The 24631-nt window shown below is 46.1% G+C and overlaps 1 long non-coding RNA gene across 4 annotated transcripts; it reads left to right on the plus strand.

Moving 5' to 3' along the window:
- The first annotated feature begins 1142 nt into the window (after positions 1–1142).
- LOC103159776 lies at positions 1143–20645 on the plus strand. 4 transcript variants are annotated; one of them, XR_003487575.2, is made up of 5 exons: positions 1143–2286; positions 3533–3750; positions 18448–18590; positions 19128–19422; positions 19694–20645. It is a non-coding gene; the product is annotated as an uncharacterized LOC103159776 (long non-coding RNA). The 4 variants fall into 4 exon arrangements; XR_003487577.2 differs by having other exon boundaries at positions 1143–3750; positions 19131–19422; XR_003487574.2 differs by having other exon boundaries at positions 1144–3750.
- The last annotated feature ends 3986 nt before the right edge of the window (positions 20646–24631 follow it).

The raw sequence follows: 24631 nt of genomic DNA on the forward strand, positions 1-24631 counted from the left end.
ACAGCTATGTAATCATCCCCAAAGCCAGTGAGGAAGATGCAATGAGGCCCAGTTCACAGATGTGACTCACAGGAGGGTATTTACTGAACATCTCGGAGTGGGCGACTGGCCGAGTCTGTAAGGATACAGATCCCCTCCTTCCATCATGTGGATCCCATAAACTCCCCACCAAAGACCCCAAAGAGCTCAGTTCCTTTGGTTTTGGTCTGATTTCCTATCTCTTCTTCTTTTTTAAAATTTGTTTTATTTCTGTGTACTGGTGTTTTGCTTGCATATATGTCTGTATGAGGGTGTTGGGTACCTAGAACTGGAGTTACAGACAGTTGTGAGCTGCCATGTGGGTGCTGGGAATTGAACCCAGATCCTCTGGAAGAACATGCAGTGCTCTTAACCGCTGAGCCATCTCTGGAGGCCCTTATCTCTTCTTTTCTCACCCCCACATCTCTCCTTCCATACATCTAATCACTCCCACTAGGTAGGGTCTCACTGTGCAGTCCAGGAGTGCTGGAAAACAATGTAACTCAGGATGACTTTGAACCCATGGCAATCTTCCTGCCCCAAGCCCTCAGATATTAGGATTGCAGACATGATTCATCATTACTGTGATGGGGGAAGTGCTTCTGTGTATGTGTTTGTCTTATTGGATGGTAAATAAAGTACTGTTTGGCCAATGAAGCAGCAAGTTAGGCGGGACTAGGAGTCAAGGAGGATTCTGGGAAATGTAGTAAAGAAGTGGTGATCCACAGGAAGTGACATGGCAGGGAGACTCATATATAAACAAGGGCAAGAAGGAAGTGGGCGCCTTCTCTCTTCCTCCAGAGTCACCATGTGATCCCTCAATGAGGACACCAATGGAAGGCATCATAAATAAGATAAGTCATATAAAATATATAGATTTATGATAATTAAGACTGAGCTAACAGATGAGAAATCCTAGTCATTGGCCAAGCAGCATTTGTACCTAGTGTCTCTGTGTATCATTTGAGGCCCTAATGCAGTGAGCAGAACTCAAGAGGGTAGTGGAAAGATTTATTGTAACATTACTGATTTTCTTTTTTTTTTTAAATTTATGTGTAAAAGTCTTTTGTCCGCACGTATGTATGTGCATCACCTGCATACCTGGTGTCCAGGAAGGTCAGAAGAGGGCAACCAATTCCCTGGGGTTGGAGTTACAGATAGTTATGAGCAGCCTCGTGGGTGCTGGGAATTAAACCTAGGTCCTTTGCAAGAACACAAAGTATTTGTAACCACTGAGCAATCTCTCCAGCAGCCCCCTCCCATTTCCTTTGTATTGTTAAGAGGAGTTTCATAAGAGAAACTCAGAAGACAAGGGTGTGTGTGTGTGTGTGTGTGTTTGTGTGTGTGTGTGTGTGTGTGTGTGTGTGTGTGTGTGTGTGTGTGGTGTGTGTTTCCATTTTCTGTATTTGTGACAACATGCCTAATGCTGGCTATTTTATAAGCTCATAATTTTGGATGTTGAAAATCCAAGACCTAACAACTATGCCTCTGGTGTCACAATGTAGTGGCATCTTGGCTTATAAAACTGAGAGATCTTACAGTTAAACAAAAGCCAAAGAGCAAGGAGAGATAAAGTTTTTCTTGTGGCTGAAGCCTACCTGCCTGGAGCTTGCCTGGACTGGATCAATGGTTCTGCCATCTAAAGAGATTCATTTGGCTTCAACCCCCAATTGTGTGTTTACTCTTCATGTCCCAGTCTAAAACTAGGGGGACAGCACCTATGTCAGAGGATTGGCACGATCATGAAGGACCTCTACGGTGCTTGCCTTTATTGCATTGTCCTGGCATCACAGTTGTATTTACTGTTAGCGGATCATGAATCCCTGGAGGGCAAAGCCCTTGTTTTACCACATACAGCAGTAACCACTATATTAATGCTTATGAGAGTAAATGTGAAGTCCATTCTGACCCCTTCACTCTGGTGAGATGCTCAGATAGCGTCTGTGTCACCCCAATTCTTCGTGCTCTGCCTTTGCCATTTCTTTACATAACACCAGTGGTTTCCCGCCTCCCAAAATAGACTAATTCAATTATTCTGTATTTATCAGTTAGAACCAATGGAATGAAAATAAGCTGCCATAGCACAAAACCCCCAGATGTTTGGGGTTAGTTTTCTAACACAGTGTTCAACTATTTTACTTATTTAATGTTTTTTTTTCTTAAGAAACAAAACAAAACCAGTCTGCCCTGGGATTTGGAAATAGGATCCGATTCTCTTGGAGCCTCCCGCTCACTGCTGGGAGCCGTGTGGGCATGAGGGACAGACAGGTAATGGGAAACAGCTGCTTGGCCCATGTCGACTCCCAAGCCCCAAATTGGTGATGAGGTGCCGAAGACAAAGGACAGGCAGTGATGGCTTGGCTGGGGGGTTCTGTGATCAACAGTTAAACTCTGATGGAGTGAAGCAGAGTCTGCCTGCCTGGGCAGCCTCTGGTATTAGCAGCAGTAAGTACATACCCAGAGAGATGAGCCTGACAGGCCCAGCCTGGCCTCCATGCCTCTGATGCTGGGAGAACATCCCTAGCAGGCACTGATGCTCTGGACCGCTCATCCCAAGGTCCTGTCCTGCAGTGACCTGCTCACTCCCCTCCATGATGCTGCAATATGACATGACCCCAAACAGCAGGCACAGCCAACTTTGGAAGACACCATTTAGATTAGGAACCAAGAATTTCTTATGAAGGGCCAGGAAGTAGGAAAAGAATTGACGCTGCACAGAGAAGGTGGGTTTTGGTGTTAGTGCTCAATGGTGCTCTTATGGTTATGTAAGCAGCCATAGATAACATGTAAACGACTGGGCACATCTATTTACAGAAGCGTGTGGTGCTGGATAGGGTCCACGACATTTATTTTGTTGGGCTTCTTGCTTCCTCATTGGCCTCTCTGCTCAAACCCCATGTGGTTTCTCACTCCCTCAGTATGAAACCCAACTCCTGAGTGTGGACAGGATGACCTGTAGGGCTGACTTTGCTTGCCCCTCTACCGTTGTTTAGGGATCCCTAGCCCCATGCCCAACCCATTCCTTCCCCAAGTCCTGTGCGCAGCTGCTTCCTTAAGTACAGAAGGCCCCTGGTCCCTACTTCCCCTTTCATATGCTTCATATATCCCCACTCAGCACAAACGCCATTTCCTCAGAAAGACCCTTCCTCCAACACATTAGAACAAGTGACCATCCCCCACGTCCTGGTCAGGAGTTACCACGGCACCCAGTTTTATTTTCTGCATGGCACTTACCACTGCAGGGAAAGATCTTCCCGTGGTTCTGTTTATATTCTTCACCCCCATCAGCTCCAGGAGGACAGCAGCAGACTCTGTCTCTGGTGCCTCTGGCCCACACAGTTGGGGTACAGGAAGTATGTGAGAGTGACCCGCTATCTCCCTTGGCCTGTCAGTCTCTCTGTTCTCTCAACCACGTTGCTGATAGAGCGTCTTTCAAAAATGAAGACCCCGACCTCAGCCCATTTCTACACTGAGTACTCTTAGACTAACATTCAGACTCCCACCATTGCCCCAGAGATGCTGTAAAGAGGACCCCCTGCCTCCTGTCTGCAGACCATAATCCCTTCCTGAAGAGGAGGATGCCTGTATGTCTACTGGTGTGGCCCCAAAGGACACCTCTTGGCAATGGATGTGTTATTGCATTGATAACAGACAACGGGTGATGTTCCAGGAAATTCTCTTCGAACAAAAGAATTGGGGCTGCAGACACCTGACGCATGAGTGTCTGGGAAGGTATCCAGTTTCCTCATATCACCCCACCCAGGTCAGGCTCTCTCGTGTGACATAGTCAGGGTAGAAATAGAGAACTTGATTGTTGCACATTGATGTCAAAGACCAACCGGGCTGGAGCTGCACCGATTGTTAGAGTCACAGGGCTGAGAGCTTCTGTGCTTTCTGACCTGAAACCACTGCAAACAAAGGAGGAGAAGATACAAACACAGGGCTGTCAGCAGTGTAAGTTGTTAGAGTCAGGGGCTCCTTGTATTCTGTGTGCCATCGACTGCTTTCTCCAAGATTGAAAAGACACTTACCGTCCTAACACAGAGCTGGGGCGGTTCTGACAATTCACATGAGTCTGACATGCATATTGCTTGAGCTATATAAAGAAGAAAAATTTAAAAGTGGCTATCTTTTGTCTTCATCTCAAAGAAGGCTCAGGAACTGACATCCAGGTGGTTAAAAGCATTACCACACTTCTAAATGACATGATATAAAGTGTGTGTTTGAGATTGCAAGAGAATCCATTTTCTCCCATGGGCATTAACAAAAATATTTCAATCTAGGTGGAAGGGAACATGGTCCATCAGAATTTCTTTTCTTTCTTTTTTTTTTTAAAAAAAACTTGTCTAATATAAAATGCTAACTGCTAAGGCAGGTGTGGTGGTGCCCACCTTTAATCCCAGAACTTGGGAGGCCAAGTCAGGCAGATCTCTACATAATTCCAGGACAGCCAGGACTACATAATGAGACCCCATCTAAAAAAAAACCCAAAGCAAAGCAAAAACAAAAATCCAACAACAGCAATAAGCTATCTGCTGCTCTGCCTTGTGGTGTTGACAGCAAGCACAGCACATGTACCCCACTTCTGGTCATTTTTCCCTCTTTGAGACAGGGTTTTGCTGTGTAGCCTAGGCTAGCCTTGAATGCAGGCAGCTCCTGCCTCCCAAGTGCCAGGATTATAGAAGTCTGCCATCAAACCCAGAAATCTGATCATGTTTAAAGCCAGGTATAGGAACAAGACAACATACCCTTTCAGACTTACAAAAGAGGATGTTTGGGTGCCAAGTGTCCTCTGATTCTGGTCGATCTTGACTTGTTTGTGCTTTAGCTCCTTCTGCTCTTACCTCTCTGAATTTCTCCATCTCTCTGATTATCTTTGGTTCCAATTACTCCCTGACACTCACATCCCTGCCCTCCCTCTAAGGCAGTGGTTCTCAACCTTCCTAGCCCTGCAGCTCTTTTGTACAATTCCTCATGCTGTGGTGACTCCCTATCATAAAATTATTTTCCTTGCTACGTCATAACTATATGTTATGAATCGTAGTGCAAATATCTGTGTTTTCTGATAGTCTTAGGTAACCCCTGTGAAAGGGTCACTTGCTCTCTTTTGCTATTTCCCGTGATCCTACTGATGTTCAAGCAGAGATCAACCCTGACCTTTGTCCCCCTCAAGTAAGGAGCAAACACCAGTGCCAGATTACAATGGCACTGGAAAGATTGGGGACATGGTCTCTTCTCTGGCATATGCAGCTTTTTCCACAGCCTCTCAACCATCACTCACTGCCTTTCCCAAAGTACTTCCAAGGGCAGGAAACTCCCAACTTCTCAGGACTGTCCTTTCTGTTTTTGTTTTCATTTTTTCTGACAACTTTATCAGAAAGCACAAGTTGTCAACAAGCCCAAGAGCCCTGCAGTCTTCTGTTTCCTTCAGAGTGCTGATGTATGGCATAAACTCCAAGGCAGCTGTCACCACGCCCTCTCCCTGTCACTTGCCCAGAGCAGAGCCTCAGCCCTCAACAGAAATTAATCTCTTCCACTTTTCACCACCATAGTTCCTTGTGCTTTTCCAGCCTCTGGTCATTCATGCTCAACAGATAAGTGATAGCCATAGCCATGACTGGAACATGGGCAGCTTTCCAGGGTGGCCAGATATAGCCCATTATCACCACAGCTACAGTGCATGGGCTCATTGAGAAGTTACTGGACACTTTATCAATGAGGAAGGCAGGCCTAGGGACACTGGCGCTGGGCTTCGTGCGAAGGAATGGAGGTGAAGATGACGTCTCCTGAGATAGCAGCAACTGCTTATCTGACACGTTTGTCAGGTGTCAATGCATGTCATCCGAGATGGAGACGAACTATAAATGCATAGCCTGAAAGATAGTAAATGATTTATAAGTGAGGAAGAGACCCATGAGAGATTCAGACTGGACAAAGGTCATGTAGGGAGGCCATGGCAGAGGTCATGTAGGGATATGATGGAGGAGGTCATGTGGAGAGACCATGGTGAAAGCTCTGATTTCCATAAAGCAAGAGAAAGTCCCCATGCCCTTTGCAAACTGCACTGGACTTCATGAGGAAAGAAAGGGTATTTGGAATTTGTCCTGTTTGATAAAACCTAGCATCACAGTTCAAAACCTCAGAGACTGTGCAACTTCCTCTTAAGTTGTCTCAAATGTGTGGGCTACAGTGGCCCTTGGGACAGGTTTAACCAGACAGATCTATGATTCCCAATGGCAAAAGGTTCAGGTGTGGGAGTGGTCAGCCAACAAGAAGCACCTAAACTTTCTACACCAGACAGAATGCCCTCCCCATGAGGGGAATGAGTGTGTCAGATGTGAGAATGACCAGGACTGAATATTGGATCCCCCACCCCTCAATATTCAGAGATCAGGGCAGTGAGGAGACTCAAATGGAGAGGACAGGCATGCTCAGTGAGGGCCAGCAATCCCAGGAGATTCATCTTTGGAAGGGCAGACAGTGCTTCAGAAAGGAAGGAGCTCAGGGCTGACAGATCAAGAAACAGCTGGAGTCCTGGGGGACAGATCTATCTCCCAGCTTAGCCTTCACAAGGCCCTAGTTGAATCTATAGTGCAGTTTCACTTGAAAAGGTGGTGGCTCACGCCTTTAATCCCAGCACTTGGGAGGCAGAGGCAGAGGCAAAGGCAGGCAGATCTCCGTAAGTTCAAGACTAGCCTGGTCTACAAGAGCTAGTTATAGGACAGCCTCCAAAGCCACAGAAAAACCCTGCCTAGAACCACCACCACCACCCCCATAAAAGGAAGGAAAATGAAAGAAGGAGACAACACAGAATGATACTGGCACAGATTTAGTCACTCGGGATCACTTGAGATCACTTGTTGGCTGTCAGGGAAAGCTTTGGTTGTGTGGTAGGTGGGAAAGCCCATGAGACCAGGGAAAGAGCAGGGAGAGACCAGAAACCACAGCAGTTCTTTTAAGACTTTTGTCATTAAGGGATCAAAAAACAAACAAACAACCATGAGGAACAAGCTAGGATTATAAAAAGAAGGCAGCCTCCTAGTCCCTGGAAATTTTCCCCCACCCCCTCCCCCACCCCCATCAGACATGGAAGAGTTGGCCTAAGCTCTGCATGTACCTCCTACCTTTCAACACCTCCACCCATCGGCCTCAGACACCTTCAGGGCCTGTTTTAACATTTCTCTGTAGCCTGATTGGCAGAAAGATAACCAGTACACATCAGGAATATACCCAGAAAATGCTCAAGTAGAGGGCCCTCTGGGATACCAGGAGGGAGATGGGAAGAAGATGAGCTCAGGGACTGCAGAGAATCGCAGACTACAGGACGGAGATGGTAGCTGTTTCACAGAGTATGGCCCTTCAAATGCCTACTCCCTCTGGTTGAAGTGGATGGAGAATCCTCAGAGGAGGGGAGGCAAGACACAATGCTCTCAGCCTTGGCTTCCCAAGAGGCAGACTTCCAGCCAGGGATTTCACTGCATAGTTTATTTCATGCCAAGATACACTAAATGGGGCTAAGATAAAGAAGAAAAAGAACAGCGAAAACCTGCGTGAACACACAAGTTACCTCAGTGAGCTGGGGGAGCCAGCGTGGAACACCCTGGTATTCCTCTTGAGGCAGGCAATGAGGGCTGCTGTTGGGATAGGTGTTCCCCTGGCAGTTTTAGATTGCCATGCTTGTTTGAAAAATCAGGTCCTAGCATCCAAAGGAGGCTCTCTGGCAAGGAGTTACTGGCAGACATGGTGGGCCGGCTTACACACACACACACACATACACACACACACACACACACACACACACACACACACACACAATAAATGGCGAGAGAGACCTACCTTGGAGGTATGGGAGAGACACTGGAGTCCCTGTGCTGCTTCCACTCCTTCCTGCTAGAGATTCCTCTAGGAGATGGCCGCTGGCAGTTACTACAAAGAAGACAAGCGGACTTCTGGAGAGCTGGTGCGGTGGTACACACTTGTAATCTCAGCATTTAGGAAGTAGAGGTGGAAGGATCAGGAGTTTAAGGCCAGCCTTGGCTGCATGAGACCCAGCCTTAAAACAAGAATGTTCTGGGACCTGGCTGCCATCCGCTGCTGTGTTGGTTGCCACCCGCTGCTGAGTTGCTTCTGAGCGCTTGGACCATTCCTGGTGTTCACTGTTGAACTTCTCTTCCTCATGCTGCTCATGGCAGCTGCTGCTCTGGAGAAATAGATAGCCTCTGTATGTACAGGCCTGAGCTCCCAGTCACTACTCTCTAGTTGGTTGACAGTTATTGCGTTGTCCAGAGTTGTCATCACTGACCAGGGAAACATCTAGATGAGCCCCACTGTGGCCTTTGAATTCTGAGCATTCTCTTCTCTGACTCTGTCATTCCACACCAACCAACCGATTTCCTCATGATGATAAGATCCCATTGTCAGCATAATGGGTGTAACCTAACAAAGTTAGGTTCTGTATTCCCCATACCCCCTCCCCCGAACACACACACCATGAGCTGTGCGGGGACATGGAGAATTCTAGGTCAAAGCCTAAGGAGTGGAACTCCTGCCGTGAGTGATGACAGGTCCACCTCTTCTCTGTCTCCATGCTTCTTCACAGTCCCAGCACCAGCTGTGACGTGCAAATCACATCTTCAACTTTATTAGAGCTGGAAAGCTAAAAGGTCACAGGAATCACGAGAATGCTTAAGCAAGCGCAACTGAAAAATGAAAACTATACAAGCTTAATACTAGAAATGTATTCCTACAGCTGTCAACCACTAGCACCCCTGGTGCAGGAGCCTAGTGTACAGGGGAGGAAACCTACAGGTCAGAGAACCCCAGCATTCTGCTCCGACCCACAGCCGATGCCCTCCAGGACAGGCTCACTATCGAGCTTTCTCAAGGCCGACGCTGAATCAGCTTCCCAGATGCCTTTTCTTAAAAACAGTGAAAGGCAAACATATTAGTTGCCTTTATAGGGCCAGCAGAAAATGCCTGGAGCAAGCTGTAGACAGACCAAACTTCTCAGAAGAAAGGTAGGGGATTGACACACACTGAGGGATGAATGCCCATCCTGGGGATGTGGAAACCCATCTGCATTCTCAGGGCTCCAGAAGGCTCAACAAACATTCTCACTTCTGGCTGACCTCGTGGCCCTCTATAAACAGGAAGTGAAGGCGAAGGTAGAGTTGTAAAATATCTGGCTAAGAATTAAAAGCATGTCCCAGCATGTATATAGTTCACTTGCAAACACTGGGGAATTTTTTGTTGTTGTTGTTCCAGGCAAAGTGTTTAAGTGTGGGTTAATATCGCTGGCTCTGGCTGGAGAGATTGCTCAGTGGTTAGAGCACTGGCTGCTCCTGTGAAGGACCTTGGTTTCATGACAGCTCACAACCCTCTGTAACTCCAGTTCTAGGGGATCTGATACCTTCTTCTGACCTCTGTGGACACTTTATGTATGTGGTGCACAGACGTACATGCAGGCAAACAACCCCACGCACAAAATTAAATTAAGAAACAAACCTTAATCACTGGCTACCTGCCAGGCTAACAGAATGAGCTCCTCAGAGGCTGTACATATCAAAGAACACGATGTGCACGAGATTAATTCAGAAGAGGGGACCAACACAAGCGACAGAATGTCACCGCAAGCAGCAACCAACAGTCCTGGTGAGGATGGGTGGATATGATTTTTAGAGTTGTAATATTAGAATCTTAAAAAAAATTTCCACCAGTCATGAAGCACACTCCTTCAACTCCAGCATTTGGGAGGCAGAGACAGTTGTATCTCTGTGAGTCTCAGGCCATCCTGGTCTATATAATGAGTTCCAAGCCAATCAGAGATATGCGTGCATGCACCCCCCCCCCCACACACACACAGAGAGAGAGAGAGAGAGAGAGAGAGAGAGAGAGAGAGAGAGAGAGGAGAGAGAGAAGAGAGAGTTGTTTTTAACAAAAAATTACAAGTCTGCAAATAAGTGAGGTACAGCTTATGCAGAGGAGGCATTAATAGCAATGGCCTGTGTGGAACCCAGTGAAATGGTGCAGCCCTTTCAGCGCCTGGGAGGTTGAGACTGGAGGATCAAAGGTTTGAGATTTGAAAATGGCGATGGTGGTCTACTCAGCAAGATGCGTCTAAAAAAATGCATATAGGGGAGCTGGAGAGATGGCTCGGGGTTAAGACACGTACTGCTCTTGCGGAGGACCAGAGTTTGTTTCCAGCACCCACATTTGACAGCTCACAATCACCAGTAGCCCCAGAAGAGGATCCAATGTCCTCTTCTGGCCTCTGTGGGCATTGGCATTCATACACATACCCACACACAGACTTGCACACATGTATACATAATTAAACATTAAAATAAGTCTTTTATTTTCATTTCTTGAGACAGGGTTTCTTTGTGTAACAGCCCTGGCTGTCCTGAAACTTGCTTTGTAGATAGACTGCCTGCCTCTGCCTCTCAAGTGCTGGAATCAAAGGCATACGCTACCATGCCTGGCTAAAATATGCTTTTTTTTTTTAAGTCATGAGGAAAGAAAGACATTGAGCTTAGTAAACAAGACTGTAAGTCAGCTTACATTCAAAAGCTGAGGGTGGTGCTTCTCCAAGGCAGGGAACAATGTGATACCAAAGCCAGGTTCAGGCATCACAAGGAAACTGCAGACTGTATCCTTACAGGTAAAATATAATAACATCTTCCACAAATCATTCATAAATGGATCATAATCATGGAGGAGTTCCTTTAGTAATACAAGGATGGTTCAATGCACAAAAGTCAGCCAATATCATAGACCATGTAAATAGATGAAGTAAACCCTGGCTATCCTGGTTTTGTTGTTGTTGTTTTGTTTTTTGTTTTTTGTTTTTCCCCCAACCCTGGGTTTCTCTGTGTAGCTTTGGAGCCTGTCCTGAAACTCACTTTATAGACCAGGCTAGCCTTGAACTTACAGAGATCCACCTGCCTCTGCCTTCTGAGTGCTGGGATTAAAGGCGTGCGCCACCATGCCTGATTATCCTGTATTTTATAGCATTATTGTTACATCATTTTCACACATCAATCCATTCACAATATCCCTCCCTGACTCTGGCCATTTCCTTTTCCCTATACTCTGAACTACCTGATATTAATATAGTCACATTTATTTTAATTAGTATTTGAAGATAGGTTTACATTGAAATCTTAAAAACAAACGGTGATCATCTCGATTTTTGAGAAAGAGGACTTGACAAAGCATACTCCCCTTTCATATTAAAAAACAATAACAAAAGGGAAATTCTTCAAACTTGATATGTTGTGCATAAGAATGGCCCAGAGTTAGCATGCTGTGCAGCGGTGAAAAACTGACCTGTCTCCCTGAGGTCATGACCCAGGGGTCGTTTCCTTCATTGCTTCTATTCAGCATTGTACCACAAATTCCACCCTGGGCAGTTAGGCAAGAAAAAGAAATTTTAAAGTACCCCAAAGTGGTAGTACTTCCCAAAGTCCCTACCAATGACCTGTTTTTGAGAAGCTCATGAATGGATCCTAAATTTCATGTGTGATTACAAGAGACCCTCCACCCCCCCCCCCAGGAGCAAAAGAATTGTTGAAAAGGATAAATGAAGCTGTGTCAAACTGATTGCAATATTACAGTAATCACAATAGAATGTGACTGGTGTAAGGGTGGATGTATAAGTCAAGGGAACGGAGTCAAGACACCAGTAACAAATCCAGACATCTGTGGCTAACTGGTTTTCAGCAAGGGTGTCAGGCTTTTGTTTTCTTTAAAGTTTGTGTTAATTTTCATTTATATGTATGAATGTTTTCCTATATGTACCACATACCTGTGGAGGTAGAAGAGAGTATTGGATCCCCTGGAATTGGAGTTACAGATGGTTGTGAGCCACTATGTGGGTACTGGTAAATGAACCCAGGTCCTCTGCTCTTAACCACTGAGTCAACTCTCCAACCCTGTTGATGATTTTTTAAACTGAAAAAGAACAGTCTATAATAGGCAGTGGGATGAGTCCATGTGAAAGAATAGAGTTGGATGCATGTGTCACACATATTAGGGACTGCACTCAGCATGTGCCAGATACCTCAGCCTAAGGGTTGACACTGAAAAATCTCACACAATTAAGCAAAGGTGTCATCCTGGGTTTGGCCATAGTTTCTGATATCACAACAAAGTGCAGACAATGAAAGAAATGCAGGCAGGGGCTGGAGAGATGGCTCAGAGGTTAAGAGCACTGACTGCTCTCCCAGAGGTCCTGAGTTCAATTCCCAGAAACCACATAGTGGCTCACAACCATCCTTTATGAGATCTGGTGCCCTCTTCTGGTGTGCCGATATACATGGAAGCAGAATGTTGTATACATAATAAATAAATAAAATCTTTAAAAAAAAAGAAATGTAGGCAAGCTGGACTTAATCATTAAAACGTCTGTGCATTAAAACAAAAAGTGAAAAGGTGCCAGACGCCTTTAGTCCCAGCACTTGGGAGGCAGAGGCAGAGGCAGGTGGATCTCTGTGAGTTTGAGACCAGCCTGGTCTACAAGAGCTAGTTCCAGGACAGCCTCCAAAGCCACAGAGAAACCCTGTCTCGAAAAAAACAAAAACAAAAACAAAAAAAGTGAAAAGGTAACCTCTATCTAGGAGAAATCATAGGCAACTCACATTCCGTGTGAAGGATTGATATCTGGAATATGTAAAGAACTGAAACAAGCAAACAAAGAAAACCAGCTCCAAAAAATGAGCTAAGAATGAGCTGGGTGTGGTGAATGCCTTCTGTATCAGCACTTGGGAGGTGGAAGGCAGAGGAACACACATTCACCATCCTTTCCGGCTACACAGGGAGCCCAGAGCCAGCCTTCAATACTTGAGATACTGTCTCAAAAGAACATCGGCGTGGTGGCACATGCCTGTAATCCCAGCTCTTTGGAAGTGGATGCAGGAGAATCAGAAGTTATTTCCCATCTGCGCAGCATGTTTGAGACCAGCCTTGGCTACATGAGACTTTTGTCTAAAACAATAAAAAGTAAAAAGTGGGGGTGGAGTAGGGGGGATGACTAGAGAGATGGCACAGTGGTTTAGTGTCCTCGCTGCTCTTGCAGAGGATCTGAGATCTGAGTTCAGTTCCCAGGACCCTTGGTGGCTGGCTCACAACTGCTTGTAACTTCATCTCTAGTGGCCCCTCAGTCCAGAGCCAGTCAGGGAAAGAGCTGTTGGCTAAGCTGCAGGATGGCCTGTCTGTGCTGTTGCAGTTATTTTGCCACTAGGGGCAGAAAATCTGTGAGCTCAGTGAGGGAGGAGCAAGGTACTTGGGCGCCTAGATGCATCCAGACATACCTGAAGTGAGAACATGAATTCTTTTTTTACGTTGGAGGGTTGGGATGGGGGTTAGTGAATGGTGCATGCCTTTAATTCCAGCAAGGCAAATGGATCTCTGTGAGTTCCAGGCCAGCCTGGTCTATATAGTGAATTCCAGGACAGTCAGAGGTACATAGTGAGACTCTGTCTCAGATAGATAGATAGATAGATAGATAGATAGATAGATAGATAGATAGATAGATAAAGAGAGATTATTGTTGTTTTGATTATTAATGAAAAAGTTAAAAAGTCCTTGTTAAAATAACATGTTCTGCTGGGTGTGGTGGCGCACACCTTTAATTTCAGCACTCAGGAGGCAGAGGCAGGTGGATCTCTGTGAGTTCGAGGCCAGCCTGGTTTACATAGCGAGTTCCAGGACAGGTTCCAAAGCTACACAGAGAAACCATGTCTTGAAAAAAAACAATAATCTGCTCATCTCTATACCTGCTCTTGGCCTTAATTCTCATTAAAGTTGTCTTCTCAGCCCTGCCCAGGGCTATGAGAACGAGCTTCACTGCATCACTGGAGCCTCACTGCATCACTGGAAAGCTTCTCTCTAAGTCAGAGAGCACTGTATTTACTCCCCAATGTTGTCCACGAATGGAACATGACAGAAAGCCCTTGAAGTATGCGATGCCAAGGATATATATATTACAGTTATCATCCCTTTTTCATACACTGGGAAACTTTTGCTGTCAAGAGCTTGTGGTAGAGCTGGATTCAAACTCGAGGCTGCACCTCAGTTATGTTCTCTCCCCCCACACACACTCACTTCTGCTCCCCTACTTTTCAAAGATGCCTTGTGGGAAAGAAGCCAGAGCTGTGCCCTCTCTTCCCCAGTGGATAGGGAAGTTCACTTGGGAGGAACCAAAGTCACCTGCTTCACAGGTATCTTTTCAGTGCAATAAACTTCAGAATCTGGTACAGTAAAACCTGGGTCATTAGGTGCTTTATTGCCTGGCTATCTCTCCAATAGCTCGTTGCCAGCTTTAGCAGGGAGGGGCTGCCGATAAGTACAGAGAACCCAGAGTTTGAAAACACAGAGTTCCAAGCCTGGGTTGGCCATTAACTATGGACAACTTCAGGTTCTCACCTTCCATATCTGAGTGTCACTCACCATGTTAATGGGAGAGTCTGAATAGAGTGGTATTTCCCAAGTTTTTTCCAGTAGGCATGTACCTTTTGGACAATTTTTTAAGGCAAAAGGGACCCCCTCCTGCACCCACCAATCCAGTGAGCCCAAATTCCTCATTGTGGGCCTTGGGTCCTTATTTCTGTGGGCATAACTCAAGTAGGAAGTTGCAGCACATTGCAGTCCCCATGACAAAGGAAACCTGCCCAGTTTTGTGTCTTGGGAAGTGTTTGTAAAATAGGCTTTGGGGAATATTAGGTTCAGGATCTGTAGGGTTCTTATCAACTTGGAGAAGGTCTTTCTTGTGTGTGTGTGTGTGTGTGTGTGTGTGTGTGTGTGTGTGTGTGTGTGTGTGTGTCCTCAGAGACCAGAAGAGGGCATTGGATCCCCTGGAGCTGGAATTGCAGGTTGTTATGAGCTGCCTGATATGGGTTCTGGGAACCAAACTCAGGTCCTCTGAAAGAGCAATAAGTGTTCTTAACCACTGAGCCCTCTCTCTAGCCCATAAGAAATTTTCATTCATTATATACTGGTTTTTACTGTTGTTTGCTTGTTTATAATTATTTTCTTTTAGTTTATATGTATGAATGTTTGTGGGCATGTATATATGGGTGTCATGTGCACACAATGCTCAAGGACAGAAGAAAGTCTCAGGATCCCTGGAACTGATATTGCAGACAGTTGTGATCCTCCACGTGGGTGCTGGGAACTAAACCTGGATCTTCTGCAAGAATAGCAAGTGCTCTTAACCCCTGAACCATCTCTCCAACTCTGAGAGAGTATTGCTTTGACTTAAGACTGTGAGATTCAAAAAGTGCATCCAGGATTCTGAGCAATAGAGTAATCATGGTCAAAAAAGTCTAGATGGAGTTCAGTTGCAATTTATAGATGGCCACTTGATGGGAATGAGAGTCCCCATGAGAACAAGACAGCAGAGCTCCAGTCAAGAGGCCAGTCAATTAACCTGAGTCCTGCAGTGTAATGGGCCTGCCCTGGTTGTGCAGTGCATCTGGGCTGGCTGTAAGTCCCCCCTCCTTTTTTAAAACTCTGTAGGTTTCCTGTTTGGTAGCACCGATGTGCAAATAGCCTATAACAAAGTGCTTCAGACACACTGTGTATAATGTCAAAAAGACCTTGAACTCAGAGGGAGAAGCAGGTGCAGAAAACTAATGCCTGCTGGTGTGGTGCACCCTGTCCCTGGGAAAGGAAAAAAGCAACACGAACTAACAGTCATCTCCTTGCATGTGCTGGAAAGAAAACTAATTTCTCGGCAACCCTCATGACTAATCATAAAAAATGTGATTGACGCCTGTGCAGGGCACCTTCTGTACTGTCTTATTTTGGTGACTATTAAAAATCCCCACAGACAAAGAATTTATAAATTCACCCTTCTCTCTCTCTCTCTCTCTCTCTCTCTCTCTCTCTCTCTCTCTCTCTCTCTCTGAGACAGGGTCTTACTCTGTAGCCCAGGCTAGCCTCACACTCATGGCAATCTCCTGCCTCAGCAGCCTCCTGAGTGCTGAGATTACACATGTTACTACTCCCAGCCTACCATCCCCAATGTCTACCTCTGTGCTCACCCTCTCTGGGTTTCTCATACTGGGTACATCCATTGCTCATCTGTCACGGCGCTTTCTGAAAGCTGAAAGCTATTGCCAGTGTTCCTTTCAGATTTTGGAGTCATTGGTACACACAGCCCTGCCTGATTAGAGATATTTGTTCAAATGCATAGAGGGTACCCTTCTGCTGTGGTCTGAGTGTCTATGGAAAACTCACTCATGGTAACTAGCCACTGTAAGAGGATTGAGAACTGGGACCTTTAAAAGGTGACAGGGACTGAAGATGAAATAATGTCTGGGAGTTGGTTTGTTTGCACAGGATGGACATGTTAGAGGCGGGCTCTCTTGCTCTTCCATCTTGGGCATGCTCACTGTCAGTCCACCTTGCCAGATGCTGCCTCCATCACTTGGAAATTTCCAGTTTGGAACCTGGAGACAAACTTTTGGTTTATAAATTACCCAGTCTGTGGCATTCCGTAATAACAGAAGAAACAGGATGCCCAAGCCCTTTGTCCTCAAGCACCACAGCAGGGAGATGTGGTATCTTTCTGTAGTGTGTGGCATCAAGAGATTAGGATCTCTGAGCCAAGATTGGAGGATCTTTTGTTGTTGTTTGGTTTGGTTTTTCGAGACAGGGTTTCTCTGTGTAGCTTTGGAGCCTCTCCTGGCACTCATTCTATAGATCAGGCTGGCCTCGAACTCACAGAGATCTGCCTGCCTCTGCCTCCCAAGTGCTGGGATTAAAGGCGTGTGCCATCACTGCCCAGCTAAGGTCGGAGGATCTTACCTACTTGAACTTCATAGCATCTCCTGCCAGTTTATCCCCTCGCAGTCTCAGTTAAGGAAACTCAGTGGAAGGTGGGTTTCACTATGTTGGCACACTTGGAAAATGCTGGCACCCCATACCACCAGAAAAGCTGCTCCCCTGGGGAGCCATCTGTGAACAGTACTTCCAACAATAATGTCCTGTTCTTCTCTCCCCCTCCTCAGCTCTGTGGCCATTAAACAAATGGAGTTATGACATTTTTTCCCTCTAGAATAACAAAACTTTGTTAATGTGTCTATTTTATTCACACACCCGCTGCCACACATTCCTGTAGAGACCGTCTTTCAGATGCCCACAGTTAAGAATGCATTTTTCAATTCTTAACATAATTATCTGGCTTCTAGAAGGAGGGAGAGAAGCATTTATGGACATAGATAAATCAGATCCTTGGCCAAGTACCCTCTTCGACTTTCTATCGGGAAACTCAGGGCAATCTCAGGACATGGCTCTTTGTGCAGTCTCAGACACCCCAGCACAGAAAGCCGAAGGTCACCCAGCAAGTCCAAGGCAAGGCATGCACTAAACCCCAGGAATCTCAGACCTCCCAGTGCGGTAATTGATCTTCCAAGACAAACATTTGTCTTGCTAACTGTGGTCCTTGCTATGGAGGCTGAAGAATATAAAAGGGGTGGGGGCTGGTAATGAGTGCAGCGATTAATTGGCAGAGAAAGCTTTCAAGCTTCCAGAGAGGGACAGGATCAATGAGCTGAAGAGAAACAAAACATCTTTGAAAGAAATGTCCTGTTCCCTTACATCGTTTCAATTCTTCATGCTCAGTGTCTTCAGGAGACATTTTTTTTTTTTTTTGAAGTGGGTTTTTGTTTTGTTACTTTGTTTTTCTTTGTTGTTGTTGTTTTCCTGACAAAGTTATTTGATCACATCTCCAATTTAGATTACTTCTTGAGTTGAACTTGACCTTTGCCCACTGAAGCAGAGCAGCCCCTGATTTATCTAAAGGAAATGGGACTTGGAGGCTTTGGAATAATGAGAAACACAACCAGAAAGGGCTGAGATCCGGCACATTCTCTCTCTCTCTCTGCCGGAAGGGTACATGCAGGCTGAGGTCATGAGACTCTGGTGGGCGTGGAAGCCCTGAAGGGGAACCTGGGATTGGAACAGTGCTCTGCTCTGAAGCTTTGGGGTACTGTATCACTTGCAGTGCAGAGAGCTAGGGAGCCTCCCAATTCAACTGTGTATTTGCCGTGTGACACTGGCCAGTTAGACAACTATTCTAAATCCTAGTTTTTCTCAGCCAAGCTCCTGCTAACCCAGCAAGCTCCTTAGGGGCCAGACGCTGGGTTCTGGGTGCCCAGGAGATAACAGGCACTCAGTAGTTATCTGCTCATCGAATGAACTGGACTCCATGCTGTCAGCAGGGCTGTAGGATCAGGTGAGAACTACACAAGAAAGGAAGAATTAAAGCTGAGACCCAAGCTGGGCACAGTGGCATGTGCCTACATGTGCTTGGAGGCTGAGGCAGGACAATCTACTGAGTTCAGAAGTGTGGTCTAGGCGGCATAGAGAGGTCCCCATGGCTCCACTGAAACATCCACGACTTTAGATTCCTCACTTCATTGTCAGACCAGGAAGGAGCCTGACTGTTGAACCTAGAGCTGTTTGTCCTGCAGATGGGGAAATGGGTTCTTCATTCATCCGTTTCTCATGTACCCACAAGGCGCCTGCGGTCTCAAGGATGCATCAGACAGAAACATTCTCCACGATTAGTAAGTTTACATTCTGGCGGGAGGAGACCCTAAACAAGGAGACAGATATACATAAACAGGGATGGTTTACAACACAGAGTGCTGGGAGAATAAGGAAACAGGTGATGTGGGCTGGCGACATGGCTCAGTGGTAAAGGTGCTTGCCGCCAAGCCTGAGGGCCTGACCTTGATCCCTGGAACACACTTGGTGGAAAGACGAGACTGAGTCCTATGAGTTCACACACACACACACACACACACACACACACACACACACAGGGAGGGAGAGAGAGAGAGAGAGAGAGAGAGAGAGAGAGAGAGAGAGAGAGAGAGAGAGAGAGAGAATTAAATACATGTGAAAAGGAAATAGGTGATGGGACCTGGGAGTGGTGGGGTGTGCTGGGCTGGATGAGTAACCAGGTAGGACCTCTCTGTGGAGGTGACACAGGGTAGAGACTCAAGTGGTTGCAGAGCCAGACATAAGTTGGAAGCTAGCACTCCAAGCCTCTGTTTCTCCAAGGTCTGTCTTTGGTGTTTGTTCTCTTTTGTTTTGGCAAGGAGAAGAGAACCCATTTTGAACAAGGTGATGGTTCTTCTCAGTTGTCAACTCGAGATCTAGAGTCACCTGGGAAGCAGGTCTCTGGGCATGCTGTAAGGTTCATCAAACTGGGAAGGCGCTCCCACTGTGGATGGCACCATCCCCTGGACTGAGATCCTTCTGTATAAAATGGAGAAAGTGAGCTGAGCACACTGAGAGCTATGATGTAACCAGCTGCTTCCTGCTGCTATGACTTCCCAACAATACCCTGGAACCTGATGCTGAGAGCCAGGATCAACCACAGCAACAGGGAAAGTAAGCCAGGCATCTCCTCATCTCGATTCCCCAGGCGTTTGTGTTTTACCTTGCTCTTGTTCCTCTCTCCATCATGTACATTCTGCCTTTTTCTCAGAACCTCCGCAAGCACATAGTGCAAACATACTGCTCTGCCCCCATACTTCACTGTGTGTCTCCTGGGAATAAGAACCTTCCCTCTCATAACCAGTCCATATCTAATCTACAACCTATGCCCACTTTTTGTCAATTGCCTCAACGATAGCCTCTTAAAGTAATACCCTTTTTCCAGGTCCAGGATCACACAGCACATCCATCCATCTCATGTGAAGCCTTCCCACTTGGGTTTGACTGACAGTTCCTGAGGATTCAGTTGAGATTATGCCTGTTTTGGACGGAAGACCACCAAAGTGACATGGACTTTCAGTGTGAGGTGGCAGGAGGCACATGGTGATAACTTTGTGTGTTTAGGGAGGACTCTCCTTGGCTGATCCACTATGAAATCAATGAATGTTTCCTTTTGGTAACGACTATGCCATTTGTTGGGAAAAGAGGTAGCATTTTTATTGTACACATATTTGGGCCCTATTTCATTGTACCATTCACGGGCAATTTCCTTTATCTTTGCTTCTGTGTACTACTTGTAGGTTAGTCAGCTTTCTGTTATGTGACAAAATATCTGAAAAGAAAGGTTAATTTTAGCTCATGGCTTCAGAAGTAACAGTCCACGGTCACTTGGCCCCATTGCTTTGGGCCCATCATAAGATGTGATCTCAAAGAAGAAACATATGGCGCAGACAACCTATTTGCCTCATGGTGGGAGGAAAGCAGGGTGATGGGCCGGGTCTTTCCATGAGGCCTTGCTCCTAAAGGTCCCACTGCTGCCCAATGGCACCACAGTCCGAGGGCCAAGCCTTCACCCACACAGGTTCACTGAATCAAATCTACAGCCCAGAAGTCGGTGTTTTACTGTGAGAAGAGGCTTTTTTCCATTCACACTTCTTCCTTCCTTCCTTCCTTCATTTCTTTTTTTTCAAGACAGGGTTTCTCTGTGTAGCTTTGTAGACCAGATTGGCCTCGAACTTAGACATCTGCCTGCCTCTGCCTCCCAAGTGCTGGGATTAAAGGTGTGCACCACCACCACCTGGCTATCACACTTATTTCTATAATCATACAGCTACATAATCATAGATTTAAACCTTATTAATAGTTTATATCACTACAATCAGATTCATCTCAAAGCAGACCAATGAGAACCCTTTAAACTGGCTTCTGGGGCTGGAGAGATGGCTCAGCAGTTAAGAACACTGGCTGCTTTTCTGGAGGGTCAGCGTTTGATTACCAGCATCAACATGGCAGTTCACAAACATTTGTAATTCCAGTTCCAGGGTGCACAAATGCCCTCTTCTGGCCTCTGTGGACACTGCACAAAGAAATCCATACACACATAATTAAATATAAAATAAAAATTTTAACGTGTCTTTCTGACATCAGCCTCATTCTTGGAGTGTTTCCTTGCTTTGTATGTTTGTGTGTGCATGTGTACAGGTACACGTGGGTGGGTATGGAGAGGCCAAAGGACAATCTTACATGGTATCCTCAGGCACTGCCTGCCCACTTATTTTTGAGATATTCCCTCGCAGACCAATAACTCTCCAAGCAGGCTACGCTGGCTCACCAGTGAGCTCTAGGGATTCATCATCTCCATCTACCCATCATTAGGATTACAAGCTCATGCCACCCTGCCCAGCTTTTTAGAATGGGTACGGGGTGTATGGTTCTTTCTTTCTTTGCCTCAGCCCTGGTTTGAGCCTTTTCTCTAGCAAGCCTGATTTTTTTTTTCTATACACAAAGATAATTGAGATGTGCAACCCAGACAGGCCAGGCTTAGCTCTCAGTTTTCATGGCTTCTGAGTCCTTCAGGACAGGGCTGGGAGACTTCTTAATTCCTAGCCCGTGTGAGTCACTGAGATCTGTTGAGCACAGGTTCTGATCCGACAGGTCATGTTTATGAGCTTGGATGGCACTGGAGATCTGCACTCTGACAAGCTCAGGGGCATTCTGATGCTCCTGATCCCTAAGACATCCCGAGCACCAAGAATGGAAGCCAGCACTTTTCAGAACCTGATGTGCAGTCACCCCAGGCCTTGTTCATATGCATACTCCTGGCCCTATACACAAAGTTGCTCATTTGGTAACTTTGGAATGGGGAGAACTTGATTTGCTATTGTTCTAAGGACCTTATTGTGCTAGGCAAGTGATCTACCAGCTAGTCAAGAATGTGTATTTCTAACACACCCCCAGGTACTGCTGCTGTTGACCTGGGATTGCTTTTTGAGAAACCCTCATCCAGGACATTGGCTCTCAAAAGAGAGATGTTTTACTTCTTTTTTTTTTTTTTTTTTGGCTTGTGTTTAAACATCAACCTGGAAGGCTCCAGAAACTGACTTAGTTGGTGTAGGGTATTTGGGTCATTAAGAGTTTTATGAGCCTGACAAGTAGTGCTATTGCTCAGCATGACTGAAGATGATTCTAGAAGGTGGGATCCAGTGGAAAGGACTTTAGGAAGGACTGAACCTGGCCCTTGTGAGGAATAGCAAAACAGCCAGCGCATTTGGGCTGAAGAAGGAGAGTGAGAATGCCAGGTGGGGTAGGAGGTGGGTGAGGTGGGCCATGAATCTGGATGGTGCTCCAGTGGGATGGGCAGCCTGGGGGTAGTTTGTGAGCACACATGTCACCAGAGCACATGGAATAGATAAAGTTTGAACAACCATTTTCTTTAACAGAAGGATTTCTTATGTGAGGTTCTACATTTTGGCTCTCCTGTAGAGCAGGGCAGCATCTGGGCTCTGAAGACATGATTGCTTGACATGCAGTATGGCAGAAACATTAGCCCAGAGAGAAAAGTTGGCCGGCTTGAGGCAGTTCCAACAAAGTGACAATAACTTGAAAAAGTTTTGCTCCTCAGCTGTCTTCCTCAGGACATCTCGCAATTGGGTGTGCTTGAATTAAACATGAGTCTTGCCACACGATTCTATCCATATCTATTTTGATTCTGGCAGTTGCTAACCTTTCTTCTAGGAAAGGGTGGGGGTGGGGATTCCCGTTGGTGAGACTCAGAACAGTGTTCTAAGCTTGTGAGAGCTCTGGCTGGGCACAGGCAGGTATGAGAGGCTCCTGGGTAACTTTCAGCAACACTCCCAGGCCCTGATAGTTGGCAGAGGCCTGGCACCAGCTCTGTTGCCCTGCTGTGAGGATGACCTGCCCTTTCCCTTGGTTATTCGAGCTCTGGGTTTTTGCAGGGCCAGAGCTGACAGTGATGTCATCGTCTTGTGATGTTTTTGGGTGACCTTGTTCATGAAGCTGGTTCTGCTCATTTCTCTCATGCCTGAGAGCTGAGCTGAGAAAACCATTGCTATGAACCAAGGAAGGAAGAATGGGGGATCCTGCCAAGGAGAACCCCACCAACCCACTCATCCAGTCCCCAAACCCTAAGCACAACTACCTTTGATCTGAACTAGTTTCTAGCAGTTCTCAGTCTGGAAAAGCCATAAAGGAAAAAGAATAGAAGATATTGATGAGGGCTGGAGTGCAGCTCAATGGCACTGCCCTTGGCTAGCTCCTATCTTATGGATAAAGAAAGAGGATTGGAGTGATTGAGTCTAGTGTTCAGCTAGTTGCAAAAGCAAGGCTTCTTGACTCCTTATGTCCTTACCTTGTAACACACTAACGATGGCTCTCAAGCACCTTCCAATCTCTCCAAACTTGTTGAATCAGTAACAGAGTGCTCTTAGGCTGGGAGGACACAGCCCAAATGAGGACACTAAAGTTGAGAGCAGGAACAAGGATCTGCTCAGTGGGGTGGCAGAGTCTGGCCTTGATCCCTGACCAAAGTTCAGTACAACCACCCAGCTACATGCAGGATCAGTGTGCTGGTGAAAACCATCTTGCCTAGACTGTGTGTGTTCTTGTGGATGGTTCTAGCTCAGCATTGTAGGAGCCACTGTTAGGGTATTTTGCCTGAAAACTGTTTCCTGAGGCCTGTGGCACATGTGATGTTGCCTGTCCTGTGCTTCTTTCTGGAAGTGCGGTTGGAGTTGCACATACTGTTTGGATTTAAGGAAGTAAATGTCAGAGTTTGCAGTCTTAGACAGTGAATCAAGACAGCTGAAGCTGAGTAGGTAAGAGTGTAGCACCCCCTGGTGTCAAAACATGCTCTGTGCACTTGACTGATCCTGGGGACTTAGAGCTGGAGAGGAGCAACGTGGAAGTGATATGCTATGGGACACGCTGTGGCGATGGCTGTGCATTTCAAAACAGACAAGAAAAGACTTTGTTTGCACCACAAATAAACTATGTAAATTTAAATATTTACATATAAATTAAATTAAAATGTGTATTTTAATTTAATTTAATTAAAAATATGTATTTTTAAATACATGTTTGTGGAGATAAATATTTATGCTGATTTAGATCCCACCCAATGCAAACACATTTTGGGACCACACAGAACCCATTTATTTCTACGTGCATATTTTATGTTCTTGTCGTTTGAGATATGGTCTCGATTCACAGCCCCTGGCTGGCCTGGAACATGTGATCCTCCTGCCTCAGCCCACTGAATGCTGAGGCAACACAATGCCAAGCTCCAATGTTTAGTTTTATGCACCAGTTAAAAATATATATTTAACTGGGGGTAAAAGACAAGACATGTATGTTTAGGTAAAATCTCTTAGGAACATTCTCAGTGTTTCCCCTCATTTGAGCAAGTGAACCCCAGGGAGGTGGAAGAGATGCACCCAAATCCACAAAGCACGTGGGTGACAGAGCAAGGACTGGCAAGCTTACTGTCTACCTCTGCTTTCTCCATTGTTCATTTACTCCATAGTGAGCAAGGATGGAAGACCAGGTCTCAGTTAGCCTGAATGGCGACTGCTCACTCAGAATCCTTCTTCCAAAGAGGAACAGGAGGTGATCTGAAGGGGCTGCTTAGCTGTGTGAACAGCTCTGCTGGAGCTGAGCCACACGGTGCCCTGATTCCATTTTGGAATTCAATTAGTTGGATGCTGTGACCTAGGAGGGTCTCTTTCACTCCCCAGGTCTTTGTATTCCCCTGTGAGATGAGAGTAGTGTAGTCAGTGACACCCAGCTTTCTCACGCCGTCTGAGTGCCCAACCTGACTCAGACTTCTCCGGTCCATTAGCCTCCTTGCTGACCTTCAGCCAGGAAA

Source organism: Cricetulus griseus, chromosome 8, assembly GCF_003668045.3.
Source record: "Cricetulus griseus strain 17A/GY chromosome 8, alternate assembly CriGri-PICRH-1.0, whole genome shotgun sequence".
Classification (NCBI taxonomy): domain Eukaryota; kingdom Metazoa; phylum Chordata; class Mammalia; order Rodentia; family Cricetidae; genus Cricetulus; species Cricetulus griseus.